Source organism: Macaca thibetana, chromosome 6, assembly GCF_024542745.1.
Source record: "Macaca thibetana thibetana isolate TM-01 chromosome 6, ASM2454274v1, whole genome shotgun sequence".
NCBI classification, from domain to species: Eukaryota; Metazoa; Chordata; class Mammalia; order Primates; family Cercopithecidae; genus Macaca; species Macaca thibetana.
The window spans coordinates 136,407,433-136,413,432 of NC_065583.1; the positions used below are offsets into that span (position 1 = coordinate 136,407,433).

The 6,000-nt window shown below is 38.9% G+C and overlaps 1 non-coding gene across 1 annotated transcript; it reads left to right on the top strand.

Annotated features, from left to right (window-relative positions):
- Positions 1–5,573: 5,573 nt before the first annotated feature.
- LOC126957836 (small nucleolar RNA U3) lies at positions 5,574–5,787 on the top strand. Its single transcript, XR_007726987.1, has one exon. It is a non-coding gene; the product is annotated as a small nucleolar RNA U3 (small nucleolar RNA).
- Positions 5,788–6,000: the final 213 nt, after the last annotated feature.

The window sequence follows — 6,000 nt, forward strand, 5'->3', positions numbered from 1 at the left end:
AATCCTCCCAGCCTGGAAAGGAGGCAAAGAAATATGCTGTCAGCTTGGAATCTTTGGAAGAAAAAAACAAGACATGAAAAATAATGTCGAAGCTTAGACTCTTCACATTAAAACTAATACATAGCTGGTGCACTCCCAGGGGCTAAGTGAGGCAGAGCAAAAACAACTGTGGAGAAAAATGCATACAGCTCAGGGCACACAAACTTTCCGCCAAATATAAGCCCTCTTGGGATGGAGCTCACAGACATCACAAAACACTTAAGGAAAGGAATCACTCTGAGGAGTAAGTAGCAGATGACAAATGGGGGCAATTGTATCCCCAAGAACTAAAAAATTAAACGTTCTAAAAGAGACTTTAAGAAAAATGTAAATGTTTGATAAGATGAAGGAAGGCGTAGAAGAAATAGACAAGAAAAGCAAAATATGACAACAGGAAACTCAAATTTTGTAAAGGACCAAATGGAACTTCTGGAATAAAAGTACAGTCACCGAATTAAACAACAACAACAACAACTACAAAACTCAATGGGTGTGTTAAGTAGTAGATTAGGCACAGACTACTATGTAATTGGAAGACAAATCTGAGAAAATTACCCAAAAGGCAGCCTAAAAAGAAATCAATGGAAAATATAAAAGGACCAGAGACACGTGGTATGGAATGAGAAGATTCGAACAGCACACAGAGGTTCTATAGAGCAAAAATAGAAAGAGGAGAAGACAGACAACGAATAGCAGAATGAACAGATAATTTCCAGGGGTACATGCTATTACTCCTAAAAGACTGGTCCTGTCCTCTTCATTTTTCACCTTTCTCTCTTCTGTGGTGACTGCACTAATTCCCATAGTGATAAATATTATCTTATGACTGTGACTCAAAAATGTATACCTTTAATCCAGACTTCAGTTTTGAATTCCAGACTCATATATATGCACTTGATTATATTCGTTTATATATTTCACGGGCATCTAAAAATGAGCTTGTTGAAACCTGAATGTTTTATGTTTCTAAACCCATGTTTCCATTATCTCCATTCACTCAAATGCTAAAGAGAGATATCTGGGAATTAATTTTGAAACTTTCCTCTTTCTTTTGGCCCTGATCTCATCCTTCACCAAATTCTGTTCATTGAACCTCCAAAAAGCTCTGACACCATCATCTTAGTCCTCTACCACTGCTTGTCCCCTAAATTTTGCAATAATTTCTTAATTAATCCTCCCATTCTCAGTCTTGTCATCCTCCAATCGATTCACCAAATAGGAGCCAAAAAAAGATGTTTTAAAAACACAAAGTAGATGCTATCACTCTCCAGCTTACAATTCTCCATCGGTTTGTCTCTTTCTTTGAAAAATTCAAGCCCCTTTCCATGGTTAATGTCGACACAACAACGTCCCCTATCCAAAGATCCAGAACCTGTGAATATGTTAGGTCACATGGCAAAGGTGAATCAAGGTTTCATATGGAATTAAGTTGTTAATTAGCTGACCTTAAAATGAGGAAAGAAGCCTGGATTATCAAGGCGGGCCCAATGTAATCACAAGGATTCTGAGGAGTGTAAGAGGGGAACAGTAGAGAGAGTGAGGGGTTGTCAGAAGCGCTGAACCCACTTACCACTGCTGGCTGCAAGGATGGAAGGGGGTTATGAGCGACAAAAGACAGACAGAAAAGGCATCCTCCTCTAGGCTTTTAGAAAGGAACACAGTCCTGCCAATGTTCTGATTCTAGCCCAGAGAGACCTGTTTTGTACTTCTGACTTCCACAACAGTAGGATCATAACTTTATGTTGTTTTAAGCCACAAAGTTTATGGTAATTTGTTACAACAATAGAAAGTGATACCTCAGCTTCCAGGACTTGGCAGCATTTGGCCATTGTTCCCAGCTTCAGTCCCCCCCAGGGCACTCCCCAGCTCATTGTGCTCTGGCCAGTCTGCCCTTTCTCTGCCCCTCTATGCTGAGCTCTTGGCCAGGATTAGAGCTTTCTTATCTCCCTTTCCCTCTGCTTGAAGTACACTTCACCTGGTGTCTTAGTTCAGGTTCTCCCGGAAGCAAGCCTTCATATAAGTACTTGCATTCAAATTATTCATTTGTAAGGTTGTCCCGGAAACACAGGTAGGGGAACAGGAGACTAGGTCAAGGAAAAACAAATAGCCAGTAAGGAAACACTAATGAGCTGGTCACCACTATGGACAGTTGGAGTTTACTTCCGCTGGGGAATTCTGTAAAATAGTGTAGACTAACTCTATTTGGAATATCACTGTATACAGAGCATCTATTTTAGGCAATTAATAGATATTTGTTGCATGAATAAATAGAGAATAAATTAATAAACTAGCTGGCACATGAATAGTGCTCACTATGTGCTACCTGGAATGTGATGAACTTTAATAAATTTTTGCTGCTTTGCTATATTTTCAGATTTGTTAATTCTGGGGTCATCTTTTTTCTTCTATATGCTATATGGCCTCAAAGTAGCCACTCAGACTTTCTTTTTAATCATCTAATGCCTTAATGCCAACTGAATTTGTAATGCTCACTCCAAGAGAAGGAGTAGAAATGAAGGAGCCTCTATGATCACTTGGAAAATCTGTCAGTAAACACATAGAGATTGGAAAATGAGGATATACTAAGCTGGAGGGAAGAGATATAATGTTCAATGGAAAAATTCCCTGAGTAATTTTGATAGTGCCTTCTCATTATGACAATGACTTGAAATGAGCCAAATCATTCTCAAAATTTCATTATTCATTTCAAGCAATTATAGTTTTGATTTTATTTTTCAAATGATGATCTCTTCTGGGCATGAAGCACTTGCCATCACCTTTCCAGTTCAAAATTCTTTTTGGCTGCATTTAAGCTTTTGGTCTTATAAAAGCATTGACCTTTCTTACCCCATAAAAGCAGCTTGTTAAAATCATGAACTAAAGTGTTAAAGTGTCATTCTGTTAAAAGTCTCACAGATACTGTGTGGCATGTGGCTTTTGCTCACAAAATTGTTTAAGTAATGGTACTTGAGTATTTATTTTATACGTGCTAGGAATCAAAGAATACCAAATAACAACTATACCCTTATTCAGTAATAAGGGTAGATAAATAAAGATTCATTCTACATTTCGGTTCTGTATGAGATGTGTGTGTTTGGTGGCGGGGGGCAGAGAATAAGAATTAACTGAATAAATCATTCAAGCTGTTCCTTACACAGGAAGCACTGTCATAATGGGTCACCATTAACTCTGGGAGTATACGATATCTTTTAGGCACGCTGGGATGGACACAAAAGTGAGACCTACTTTATTAAGTCATACCGAGATTTGTGTTTTTAGCTCAGCAGTGCATTGTATAACACTGGTCTGACTTGTGATGTGTTCAATTGAAAATCAAAAAATTATGCTTTGTCCTCTAACATACAATCTTTGTGAAGAAAAAACCAAGCTACAAATAATATAAGCCATTTATAAAGATGGCCTGGAGATTCCCAAGACATGAGGTGAATATATCTGTCAGTTTGATGTTTGTCTACCACACTTATGGTGAACTTTGAGCTAATTTTTAATGGTTAGAATTGGTGACATAAGAAATGGTAAACTCTTCCTCTTCTTGGAGTCTGTGGCAGATCAGGGATCATGAAAAGTTTGTGTAAATATATGTGCCACTCACTATTAAAGGGAATTCTAGATTCCTCCAAGTTGATTTAAATATGAAAATATATCAGAAGCTGTAGCAAGAACTTTAGCTATTGAGGCCCTAAAATACTTTAATTATTGATTGACTTTAATTAAAGAAAGATAAAGTAGACCTCCATCTTTGATAAAGTAATAGACTGACCTAAATGAAAACGAAGGCCCTAACGAAAAGTAAGAACCATTTTGGGTGCTAAGTTGATGAAAGAGGGCTACTGAAGCATGTGGTAGTGAGGCCAAGTGGTCTAAGAGGGCTCAAGGCTAAAGAGTGGGAATGTTTGTGAATGTTGAATGATAAACTGGAGAGTGAGAGAGGTAGGGCATATGTAACTAGTTTCCAGTTCTCTTAGGAACTGATGTGGAAACCATACGGAGAAAACTTTTAGTGGAGTGATTCAAAATATATTGATGCCTTCTGCCCATCAAGGTTATGCTTTTACTGGGGCTGCTGATCTCTTAACAGCATGGTAACAGCAAGTGATACCACAGGAGGAAAACAAGCTTCTCTACCAGAGCAAAGGATAGGGAGAGAATTGGTAGGGGAAGGCAGAAGGCAATTAGATATCAGAAACTACAGAGATGTTTTAAAGAATGTGATTAACACAAAGGAGGGATGAAAGGCATAGAGGATTCCCAGTTCTAAACCAGATGAGCAAAAAGAAATGCTTTTGCTGCAAACTTCCTTTTCCTTGGGGTACACCTAGAAGAACATATTCTTTCATTTTAAAAAATTCATTAATTTAACAAGTTTATTAGGAACCTACCATGCACCATGCACTATCCCAGGAACCACAGTTCTTCCAAAGAACTAGATAAAGTCTGTGCCCCATGGAATTTATATTTTAAACAAGCCAATCAATCCACACATAAAAAGGTAATTGTATCATAATAAGAACTATAAACAAAATAAAACAGGATGAAAGTTGAAATTCATCAAGGTGGCTTGAGATCATATTAAAGAAGGTTTCAGGGCCCGGTGCGGTGGCTCACACCTGTAATCTCAACAATTTGGGAGGTTGAGGCAGGCGGATCACTTGAGGTCAGGAGTTCAAGAGCAGCCTGGCCAACATGGTGAAACTCCGTCTCTACCAAAAATGCAAAAATTAGCCAGGCATGGTGGTGGTGTGCTCCCATAATCCCAGCTATTTGGGAAGAGAATCACTTGAACCTGGGAGGCAGAGGTTGCAGTGAGCCAAGTTCACGCCACTGCACTCCAGCCTAGGCACAGAGCGAGACTTCGCTAAAAAAAAAAGGGGGGGGGGATTACAGGTAGTAGCTCACGCCTGTAATCCCAGCACTTTGGGAGGCTGAGTGGGGCAGATTGCCTGAGGTCAGGAGTTCGAGATCAGCCTGGCCAAACCAGTGAAACTTCATCTCTACTAAAAGTACGCTAAAAATACTAAAAATACTTTGCAAAAGGAGTGTCTATTGAGGGCCTACTAAATGTCAGGCACTGTGCTAGATGGTGTGAAAAGCATTGGTCAACAAATCAGCATAATCCTTATGCTCATGGATCATGATCTGGCAGAATTTTATAAAACTTCTCAAGGCCTGATTCAAACACTTAGCCTACACACACTTGGACAGACACAAAAACTGGATGCTAGAATTGCACAAACACCTGACCTTTATCAGCAGGAAAATATCTCTTGTTTTTGGGTAAAGGGATGGCAGGAAATATCCTTAAAATTTTGTCACTAGCCAGTCTTGGAGTTGTCCTACTTTCTGCATTGTGTCAAGAGCTGTTTCATCACCTCTCTTCTTCTTAGCAATTAGAGGAACACATGTTTTGCACACTTAGACTTACTAATATTCATATCTGCAGGTCAATTTGAGTGACAGCATTTCTGGTCATTAGAAATATTGACCGTGATTCAAGAAAAGAAATGTCTAGATTTAAGACTATACTTTCAGGGATCATTTCTATAGTTCATTACTAGAGAAGTTCCTCTGAACATGTAGAACACTGGCAACCATGAGGAAGACATGCAGTGTTCTGTCCTGAGTGTGAAGCCAGGTCTTGGTGTTGCTTTGCTGCAAGTACCATTTGCCACTGATAATCGTTTTTGTCTCCCTCTGGGACAGTAAGGGAAAGGATGCCGTCGGAGTGATTATTATTGAAAGCAAGAAAGAAAGAGAGAGAAGAAAGGAAGAGAAAGAAACAAAGAAGACAGAGATGAAGCAAGAAAGAAAGAAGAAAGAAAGAAAGAAAAAGAAAGAAAGAAAGACAAAGAGAAAATAAAAGAAAAAGAAAACTATCAGATTTTTCAGTGTTAGAGCCCACAGTTCCTAATATCCCATTCCTACCAGTCTCTGAAATCACTT